The sequence below is a fragment of the Crinia signifera genome, chromosome 5, assembly GCF_055691185.1.
Source record: "Crinia signifera chromosome 5, ASM5569118v1, whole genome shotgun sequence".
Taxonomy (NCBI): domain Eukaryota; kingdom Metazoa; phylum Chordata; class Amphibia; order Anura; family Myobatrachidae; genus Crinia; species Crinia signifera.
Window position 1 is genome coordinate 113,919,940 of NC_139221.1, and position 11,968 is coordinate 113,931,907.

Sequence of the window (11,968 nt, forward strand, 5' to 3'; positions counted from 1 at the left end):
GCCAATGTGTTTTGCCCTGTGGGGATCTAATGGTGTGCCTTGGCAATTTTAAAATCTTATTTAGTGTGCCGCAAGGTAAAAAGGTTGAAAATAATTGCTCTAGACCAGGGGAAGCCAACTCCAATCCTCGAGAGCTACCAACAGTTGACAGTTTCTAGCTCACCTCACAGGTGCACTCATTACTGACTGACACATTTTAAAAGATCCACAGCTGGTGCTAATTATTTCACTTGTGATTCTGTTAGGAGACCTGAAAAACGTTAACTGTTGGTAGCTCACGAGGACTGGAATTGGCTACCCCTGCTCTAGACTGTCCAAACGTATATGTATATTTTGCCAAGCCGATGGCCATGAGCGCAGAAGTCAGATACTGTAATTGCACTTGTCTTATAAATAGCACAAGTTATGTTACAAGACTCCTTTCAAAAGAGAAACAAAATTAAAAAAAGTTTTACAATCAATGACCAACAATAATACTGCTTTCACACTGTAAAACCTGCTTTGACCCGGTTTTTGAAAATTTCTTTAACGGGTCAGAGCAAGTTTAAATACCCCTTCACACTGCATGTTGTAAACGGTATATTACTGGTTAATTACCATTTTTGTACCTATCACATTGAACCCGTTGTGAAAGGTACAAAAACGGTAATTCATCAGTATACCACCCATTCCATGGTACCTGGCCTGCACCCCCCCCCCCCTCCTTCCCTGGTACTAGGCAGTGGGTACCCTTGACCCCCCCCCCCCCGGTAGTAAGCAGCGCATCCCCCGCCCCCCCCTGGTAGTAAGCAGTGCATCACCCACCCCCCCTCCCCTGGTAGTAAGCAGCGCACCCCCCCCCCCCCCTGGTAGTAAGAAGCGCATCCCCCGACCACCCTCCCCTGGTAGTAAGCAGCACATTGTCCGCCCCCCCTCCCCTGGTAGTAAGCAGCGCATCATCCGCCCCCTCCCCCCTTGTACTTGGCTGGCAGCGTGCAGGGATCCAGCAGCAGGGTCCGTTAGGTGAATGAGCAGTGTGCGGTGGGGTACATTAGGCGAATGGGAAGTCAGAGGCGGGGTCCCTGCGGCGGATGGCAACTAGTAGCCTGGAGATGCGCTGCTTACCACCAGGGAAGGGGGGGACGCTGATTAGTACCAGGGGAGGGGGGGAGCACTGGCAAGGGGCGATGATGACACCAGTGTGGGATCCAATATACTGGTGTGGGATCCAATATACCTAATGACAGCATACAGTATCATCTTAGGTATACTTGCTGACTTTTGAAAACTCCTCTCTGGGAGAAGCCCGGAGAGGAGTGAAGGGGGGCTGGACGAGGCTTCATTTTGGGGGAGGGGCGATGCTGATGTCACTAAGCCCCGCCCTCACAACAGGCAGCCTCATTAACTCGCGGGTCCGTGGGTGGGGGAGGGGCTAAAATGACGCAATTCGCGTCATTTAGCCCCGCCCCTCCTCGCGGACCTGCCAAATTCGGAAATTTATACCGCGGGTAAAGGGGAAGTAGCGGCTGTGGCTAGAAAGCGGACGACTTGCCCATCTTTCCTGGGGGCTGGGAGGGGGACCCGATTTGCGGGACCCTCCCGGCCATTCCGGGAGGGTAGGCAAGTATGATGTAAGAACATCACACATTACAAAATCAGGGGTATTTGCTTGCACTGCCATGTATTTTAATGTTCTCAGTGATACAATTCACTCCTTGAGGGGTCAGGGAATAAAAGGCACCCAATGCGGCTACGCATGCATGTGTCTGGCTGTATACACATAGAATACTGCGTGCTGCATTATTTCTTTTTAAAACATATTAGCACAGCATTCTCATGCAGCTGTTCTAGAACATTAATTGGAGCAAGGGCTTATAGCCCACTCTTTTTCAAGGGATCAAACATAATTGGTCAATAAACAAAAAGTTGTTTCATGGACATGACTTGTCTATTCTTCTGCTTTATCAAACCATCAGGAAAAAGAACTGGAGCCAGGAGCATCAGGCTTCAAAAAAAAAAAAGGGAAAACGTAGAGAGTGATAAACAACCAGCCATTCAGTTCCTACCTGCCATGATATAGGCTGGGTTTGAAAAATGACAGGTAGGAGCCAACTGATTGGTTGTTATCACATTTTAAAGCTTAGCACACCTGGCTATTGTTCCCGCTAGGCTGTTTTAGCGGGGCATTATACACTGGTGGCCAAAATTGCGGACACTTTTTGAAATTTTAATGTTTTTCAAATTTGAATGCTTAGAAAAAATGGTACACTTCATGCAGTGCAGTGATTCATATATCAAATGAAAGGGAATTTAATGCTGAATTCAACACAATAAACGGTACTTGTGTATTTTGGCGGCGCCCATCGCATCGCATACCATAACGCATGCGATGGTATGCGATGCAACGCGATTTTGTTGGTTAGTGTACGATGGCATACAATTTTCAAATTGTATGCCATTGTACATGGCATACAATGCCATACGATGCGATGCGATTAAACATTGTATAAGCACCCTAATGGGTGCTTATACAATGTTAAGCACCCTAATGGGTGCTTACAATGTTAAATGCACCCCCACGCCACCCCCCCCCCACTATAAACGTGAACTCGAAGCGTGGCGAGCGTCGGCGTGGAGTTGAGAATAGATTAGTGTGGCGAGCGCAGCGAGCCACCGAGCCCAAAGCGTGGCGAGCGGACGCGGATACCTGTGAAGCCCGCAAAGGGACGCGTTTACCTGTGAAGGTATCCGCGTCCCCTCGCGGGGCTCGCTGCGCTCGCCACGCTTCGGGCTTGGTGGCTCGCTGCGCTCGCCACACTATTCTATTCTCGACTCCACGCCAACGTGGATAGTGGGGGTATGAAAAGGTCGTAGGACGCGTACTGCCGCCCCTCGCGGGCTCGCTGCGCTCGCCACACTTCGGTTCACGTTTATAGTGGGGGGGTGGCGTGGGGGTGCATTTAACATTGTAAGCACCTATTAGGGTGCTCAAAAGCACCCTTTAGGGTGCTTATACGATTTTTAATCGTATAGGGGGTCAAAATCGCGTTGCATCGCATGCCATCGGGTACATGGCAAGCGATGCGATGCGTTCATCATACGATGTACATCGGGGGCGCCGCTATAATACACAAGTACCCAATAAACATATACAAGAGTAAGTATGCAGTAAAAACTAGCCTTGGGGTGAAAATCCCTGTGTACTTATGATGTCACTGTCATATCAGTCTTTCATTGGGTATCTTTTATTTTTCAAGACAGCAGCACAGCGTTGTGGCATTGAACCAACCAATGTCTGGAGCTCTTCCTTATTTATTATCCGGTGCCATGAGACAATTATAGTCTTAATTAATTCTCTTTTATTGGAGGGACGCCTCGATGTACCAGTTATTTCAAACGGAACCACAAATGTTCTATGGGGTTCAGGTCTGGGCTGTTTCCTGGCCATCCCAGCAACTGTATGTCATTCTCTCTCTCTGAACCACTGTTTGCATATCCATGCATTGTGGCAGGGAGCTGAATACTGCTTGGAAAAAAAGTGGGGCATTATCTGGAAAAAAATCCCTGATTGAAGGTAGAAGTTTTGGCTGTAGGATGGTGTCAATGTACTTTCTACTGTTCAGTGTGCCATCTATGACATGAATGCGGCCTACAGCATCTGCTGACATACATGCCCAGATCATAACACTTGCAGGATTCTTTGTTGTCGCTTGAATGCAATCTGGATGTACCTCTTCCCCAGTTCTACGTCTCACATATTTTCTCCCATCACTACCAAATATCGATATCTTAGTTTCGTCACTCCATATCACTTGTTCCCACTGACCTTCTGTCCATGCAATGTGTTCTTTTGCCCTCTGTATTCGTTTTTGACACTGCTTTTTATTCAGCAATGTCTTTTTTCGGGGAATCCTACCTTTTAGGCCAACCCCCGTTAGTCTTCTCCGTACCGTTCTTGAACTGACACAAACATCGTTTGCATTCAGTTCACTGCTAATGGCCGCAGATGACATCCATCTGTCCCTGACACAAATTTGTTTTATTCTACTATCATCAACAGCTGTGGTGCACTTTTTCCGGCCTTTTCCTTCTTTGTTTTGTATAGATTGTGTTTCCTGATAGTGTAAACAAAACTTTCATACTCCTGATGTTATCACATCCCCACCAACTTCTCTCGCAATCGCTGCATACGAAAGATCATTTTCACGTAACACAACAATCCTGGATCTCTTCCTGGGTGACCAGTCACCACTTTCCCTGGACGACATTGTTTTATTTATTTTTTACACTGTCAATAGCACTAAACAATACACGCAAAATATTTGCAACGTAATCCACTTCAGTAACTAACTTTATTCTGCAAAATGAAACAGCCAACTTTGAACATGACCTTGCACCTGCTGAAATACAACAGCTGATCATTGGTCCTCAGAACGACGATTCCGATTGGCTAGTGGTAGCTGTTACTACAATCTGCTTCTTGAATGTCACGCTTCTGTGCTTCTTTGTCTGACTTGAAAGTAGCATAACTTCTCTTGTAATGCAAATATTTGACCTCTTATTGTGTTGAATTCAGCATTAAATTTCCTTTAATTTGATGTATGAAGCATTGCACTGCATGAAGTGTAACAGTTTTTTATAAGCATTCAAATTTGAAAAACAATAATATTTCAAAAAGTGTCCGCAATTTTAGCCACCGGTGTATATTAACAATCTATCACATTTTCATTAGTAGGATTTGTACATTGTGACTCTTTGCCCTCTAGTGGGGATTTAATAGGATGATATTGTGCACTCTGCTTGAAGCCGACAATGTAATACAAAGCTGATTGGCTCTCTAAGGGGGTGATTCAAGTTTGATCGGACAGGGTTGTATTAAGCCCCGTGCTAATGGTGGTGGGGGGGTTCTTCTGCGCATGCATGTATTTGCACATTTGCAGACCCCCTGTGCGAACGCAGCGAGGGTGGCGGACAGGAGTGGCATCCATGGAATGCCCAGCATTTTATGGACGTCCCCATGGAAACGCTGGGTGCTCCCTATTTTGGTAGATCTACGAAGGAAATAAAATTCAGTTTTCAATTACTTATTTCCAAAGGGGAGAAAAGTCATTCGATGGTCGTGACCAGCAAATGATTTCTGTCCCCTTCAGCCGCATGCAAGGGGGTGTGTTCTCAGACACATCACTGCGCATGTTACTGAGGGGATGCAGGCGGGGGAGGCCGAGGCACTCATCGGGCGGTGCTTACCCAATCACTAGGCACCAAATGTACCTAGTGAGCTGGCTCTGAATTAGGCCCTACATTTCCAGTACACCATCTGCCTGTTCAGATAGGGATTCATTCTCTGTGCCTAAGTTTTTCAGAAACCTTTAATTATCATTCATTTATATTCCTTTTAACCGATATCTAATGACATTGTAGGTAAGTTTACTATGGGGGTTATTGCTATTTTACAGAGCCCTGAGAACAGACATACGCCGTCCTGCCAGAGTGAAATCCTGCCCTGTGCACGCCTGCGATAATCCTCCAAAAATGTTGCACTCCTGCGATTAGATGCCATCCATTCATAATCACTCACCATCGACAGATTCGTGTAGTGTGTGCAGTGTGTTCTTGGCCCAGGATTGCTTCTCTACTCATACAGACTCGGCCCCTGTGTCTTCCTAGGTATTCATTTCTATCCCTGGTCATTGATAAATGGAATTGGTGTTTAACCCTCAATCGTATGATTTATGTTGCATACTTGCTAGACCATATTTTAAGCGGTATGCGCAATAACAACATTTTTGTGTATTTCGTCCAGTGTGTACACACTATATCAACAATGATGCGCACTCCAGTGGACAGTTAGCGACGTCATCTGTGCATGCAACTCAACCTAAGGATATCATCGACAGCTGTACTCCTGGATGTGTCCACTGACCATATTGTTTGTAAAATTGCTCAGTGTGTACATACTATTATTGGTCCAGGAGTTCAAGGGAAATCGTTAGCAACATTGTCTCATTTGCAGTGTCATTTAGTGTCAGTGACGGATTCAGGGGAGGGCACCAAGGCATGTGCCCCCTGTCAATTAAAGATTTTTTTTAATAGTGATTATTCTGCTGCTGCTGCTGATTGCTGGCTGTCAGCCCTTCTCTGTCAGCAGCTCCACCTCCAGTATGCCTCCGCCAGGGACACCCAGCATCGCAGGGCCTGGATCTGGTGTACACTCCAATAAAGAGCTGCAAAGGGTCTCCCAGCTGGGCTGGCCCAGATGTCCTGCAACAGGCCACAACATATTAGGGCCCATATTCTGGTTCACGCGCAAAGGCAAATTCCTTCTCAAATGGACAAAACCATGTGCGCTGCAGGTGGGGCAGATGTAACTCGTGCAGAGAGTTAATTTGGGTGGGGTTTTACTTCAAAGTGTGATCTATATTGCAGTGTAAAAATAAAGCTGGTCAAACTTGTTGTTTTGAGGGGCTTTCAGCTCAAAGCCGCCCAGTGCATACGGCCCGGTGATGAGTGATGATGCGCACTCCCGGGAAAGCCGTTCATCTGCTGGTATCAGCAGATGAGTGGCTTTGTGGACGGCTTTCCATAACAATGCGCAATGGAAAGCACACCCACCCCCCTCTACTGACCACACCAGGCAGGGGCAAAAGCAGGATTTTCAGAAGGGGGTTTCCAGAGGGGCGGAGCAAAGCCGGGTCAGTTAAAGTATTACAGATAGACCAAATGTATATAAATAATAAATATATATAGTGGAGTGAGCTTATTATTCATAATTTTCTGGTGGGAGGACAGCTTGCTTGACTGCATATATCTCCAGTTCCCAAAAATAGATTTCTTAGATTTTAATGGAATTAAAAACTAGAGAATCCCACCTACCAAATGATATTGGGGATCAGAGTTCAGGAGGCAGAGCAATCTGCCAATGACTACTGTATATATAAAACTACATACCAGGTGTGTGGAGCTGGAGCAGTAACAAGCTGCTGGAAGGCTGTTATCTCTGGTTCTGGGAACAGTAGAGACAAGCTGACGTTTTTTTTAAATTCTTGTATCCATGGAAAGAGGGGACCCTCAGCTTTCAGCTTAGGGTCCTTAGACTCCTGGGGGGGGGGGGTTTCTGGGTACTCAGAACCCCCTCCCCCCTATGTGCACTACTGGGGGGGAAATCTGCTCAATGTGTATGTACTGAACGGTTTTCTCCCCAGTGATGACAGTGAGCATCGCTGTCCATACAGGCTGGGCAAAATTGCCCAGTGTGTATGGACCTTAAAAGGAGTTGAGGTGGATGTTAGGAGGCTGCTGCTGTCTCTCTCTATTTCCCTGTCACCCTTTCCCTCTCAAGGTCACCCGCTATCTCCCTGACAGCCTTTCCCTCTGTGTCATGCACTCCCCATTACTCTTTTCATCTCCATGTCACCCACTGCCTCCATATCACCCACTATATCCCCGTCACACTTTCCCTCTCCATGTCATCTCCGGCCTCCACAGCAGACTTCCCCCTGTCACCACTCACTCTTTTTCTTCCCATGTCACCCACTATCTGTCACCCTTTTCATCTCCATGTCACCACTTCCTCTATGCATACCTCCCAACTGTCACGATTACAGCGGGACAGTCCCGATTTTTGGGTCCTGTCCCGGTCCCACCCGCGGCAGTCATTGTCCCGCTGCGGGGGGTGGCAGTTGGGAGACCCCCCAATCTAATAGAATAGACGCTGTGCGCACGCGCACAGCGTCTATTCTCGTATGAAAATGAGGTTGCGGCTAATTAGCATAAGCCACGCCCTCATTTGCATACGACCGCCCCCCTGTCCCTATTTCATCATCACAGAAGTTGGGAGGTATGTTCTATGCCAGCCTTCCCACTCCCTTTAACCTACTATCTTCCCAGACACCCACCATTTGCCTCTCTTTGTCACTCACTGCCTTTATGTTACCCACTATCACCCTCTTCCATTTTTGTGTCATCCCTGCCACCAACATCAACTGCTGCCTCCCGTCACCCACTATCTACCTGTCATACTCCTTCTCTGTCACCCACTGCCTCCATGTCACACACTACTTCTGTGTCAACATTTACCTCTCTAGGTTAACCACTATATCCATCATCCTCTTCCACTGTAAAGCATCATCCTCACCCCATAAAAAGGATAGTGCATTCCATTTCACACCACGTCCCTTGTTTTTGAGTCACACCCTTGTTGCAAAGTTAAGACCAGTTTTCCAGGGGCATGTTTGCCTTCTGCATGAAAAAAATAACCCTCCCTTTTTGCTTTGTCATGGTGCCCGCCTGTCTAGTGTGTACCCAACTTAATACACACCAAACTGCCAATATCTCATTTCATTTGTGCGCTTTCTCTAGGAAATAATCTGTAGAGAATCCCTTTCTGTATATTTATTACAGAAATAGAGCAGATTTATCAGTGTCTTGGGGCTTTTTGTTTCAACACTTTTCCCACTTAATACTTACTTGTACCCTCATTTATGGTAAAAATAAAACACATTGTATATACAGGGCCTAATTCTGGAGAAAAAAAATCTGTGGGCAAAAATGGGATCCTGTAGTACCAGAGGCACAAAGGACCAGACAGAGATCTGCATATGCATTTTTAGCGAGGCTGTTCCACTCCAGCAGATCAGGACAGCATGTTTTTTGCAAGTCTTTTAGTGGAGTCATTCTAGTGGCAAAGTGACTACTAAACCACCTAAATTAATCTACCAAATTCAGAAAGTTTGGTCTTACTATTTAAAGTTTCTCCTGACCCTATCCAACTATGTAATAGTTAGCTGCTCTTAGGGCCATTTCACATTTCCGCTATAAAACCGGCATATCTCAATGAGGCCAGTACTACCTCAAATTTAGGTTAATGGGATTTCCAGTCTTGTGAGTGTATAGCTATATCATCTTTATAGGTGGCTGCATAGGGTTTTTGGGGTTTCAGTACCTAGAACCCATTTGCTGCATGCAAACCAAAGGGTAGGACTAAGCATGGTAAAAAGCTTTCATATAACACCCAGTTGTGGAATGGCGCCTTAAATTAATAAAAGTCCATAAATATGGTGGTCCAATCTCCAATGAAGCACTCAAAGCAGTTCTTTCGGTACTTATGTAATATCTGGGCTCCCGTTTTTCTTATAAGACCGCGTCTCCTCGCGGGGTGCGCTGCGCTCGCCACGCTTCGGGCACGGTGACTCGCTGCGCTCGCCACGCTTCGGGCGCGGTGGCTCGCTGCGCTCGCCACACTATATAAAATCAACTCCATGCGTAGTTGGATAGTAGGGGTATGAAAAAATGGGGTGCATTTAACATGGGAGCCCAGATAATACATAAGTACCGTTCTTTCAATATCTTTATTTTCAGAAAGTTGTTCCAGACACAAATAACGATGTACTGAAACGTCCCTGATATATATATATATATATATATATATATATATATATATATATATATATACATACATACATGAACGGACTCCTGCAGAGTTACGGCCGGCACTCACGTAACTTGACAGAAAGACTCAAAATAACTTTATGTTGCAGTCAATGTTTCTGAGGCTACTTTATTGCCTCTTTCGCCAGGACAGGCAATAAAGTAGCCGCAGAAATGTTCACTGCAACATGAAGTTGCTTTGAGTCTTTCTGTCAAGTCTCGTGAGTGCCGGCCGTAACTCTGCAAGAGTCTGTTCATGTGTATTTCCCAGGCAAGGTCACCATGAGCTGCTGCTTAAGACAGCGAAGGAACGGAAGTGACGGAACACTGGTTGAGCCGAACTTCCGGTTACCGCGGGTGCGGCGGCGTGGGCTGCGGGCGGCCAGTCCACGGACTCTCCCAGCTAGAGGAGGACCTCTGATCACCTATATAGGTAAGACTGTTTTTGCCTTCTGATTTATGCACGTATTTTTTTGCTTGATAAAGGGGGTCAAACCCCGAAACGTTAGCACCATTCAGTGTGTTTGGCTGTTTCTTATAGAAGAAGTCCGGGGGAGTGCTCTCTCAATTCTGCCTATACATCACTTTGTTGGAGCGAGCACCCAGGCAGCCGTCATCGGAAGATTGGAGTGCCGGTCTACACACCACTATATATATATATATATATATATAAAGAGGAATAAGGGAGTCACTCCAGGGGTCTTTTTAAAGCAGAATATTTTGTATTAAGGCAAATACATCAAATGGGTCAACCTTTTGTAAGTCGACGTTTCAATGCCCTAGGGCATTTTTATCAAGACACAGGTTGTCCTGACAGAAAATACAATCACGGGACAATCTGTCGGGACAACCTGTATCTTGATAAAAATGCCCTAGGGCATTGAAACGTCGACTTAGAAAAGGTTGACCCGTTTGATGTATTTGCCTTAATACAAAATATTCTGCTTTAAAAAGACCCCTGGAGTAACTCCTTTATTCCTCTTCTATTTGTTAATCACTGTGGAAGGCACCCGGGGCATCTCTACAAGGAGGGTGAGAGTGCCGATTCTATTTGCTGTTTATATATATATATTTATGGGGTATCTGCACTCACGGCCAGCACACGTCATCAGTTGGGGTGCTTAACTATAGTGACAATCGATATGTCCCAATAATAGTCGGTGTGTAGGATAATTAATCCACGATCAGCACTCACCAGTAAAAACATCAAGCTTTTCATTTCGTACTTTTATAAAAATGGCAACGACGTTTCGGCCACTAGAGGGCCTTTCTCAAGACAGCTCAGCTACTCACAACTGCACAGTTCAAGTACTTGAAATCCTGAGCTGTCTTGAGAAAGGCCCTCTAGTGGCGGAAACGTCGACCTACAGGATCTTTGAATTCATGAAGTAAGATGCCATTGTTATAAAAGTACGAAATTCAAAGCTTGATGTTTTTACTGGTGAGTACTGATCGTGGATTAATTATCCTACACACCGACTATATATATATATATACATACACACACACACACACACACACACATACAGCTGCAGATGGCTTAATATGCTTGCGGCAACATATTACTACAGTTTAATGCCAAAAAATGCAAAATCATGCACTTGGGTCTCAGAAATCCAAAGACTCAATATAGTATAAATGGCACTATAATGGAAACTACTGAGGAAGAGAGGGATCTAGGTGTCACCATTTCAGGGGACTTAAAAGCAGGTAGGCAATGTAACAAAGCAATGAAGAAGGCAAGTCAGATGCTTGGTTGCATAGGGAGAGGTATCAGCAGTAGAAAGAAAGAAGTAATAATGCCACTGTATAGGTCATTGGTACGACCTCACCTAGAGTATTGTGTTCAGTTCTGGAGGCCATATCTCCAGAAGGATATAAATACATTAGAGACTGTACAAAGAAGAGCAACTAAAATGGTGCATGGCCTACATCACAAAACGTACCAGGAAAGACTAAAAGATCTTAATATGTATACTTTAGAGCAGAGAAGGGAAAGGGGGGACATGATAGAAACTTTCAAATATATCAAGGGCTTTAACAAGGTACAGGTGGGAGACATTCTTCACAGGAAGAGGAGCAACAGAACACGAGGACATGCACTGAAACTAGAGGGAGGAAGATTCAGGGGAAATGCGAGGAAAATTTTTTTCACAGAAAGAGTAGTAGATAAGTGGAATAGCCTCCCAACAGAGGTGGTAGACGCAAATACAGTAGTACAATTTAAACATGCTTGGGATAAGCATATTGATATCCTTACAAAAAAATAAGGATCAAATATGGTTTGAGGTAACATGTTTAAAAAAAGGGGCAGACTAGATGGGCCAAGTGGTTCTTATCTGCCGTCAAATTCTATGTTTCTATGTTTCTATGTTACAATCTTACCCATAGCTAAGCCAAACAATATTAACATTAGTATGGCACCAGCTTATCCACCCAGTCTTCCGATGACCACTTCTGTTTTATTGGATGCCTCTTTAGGACCCAGTTGTTGTTGCTGCAGTTCACAAGTATTTGGGGGGCCCTAAAAGATTTTGGCCCAGGGGTCCCCCAAACCTTAATC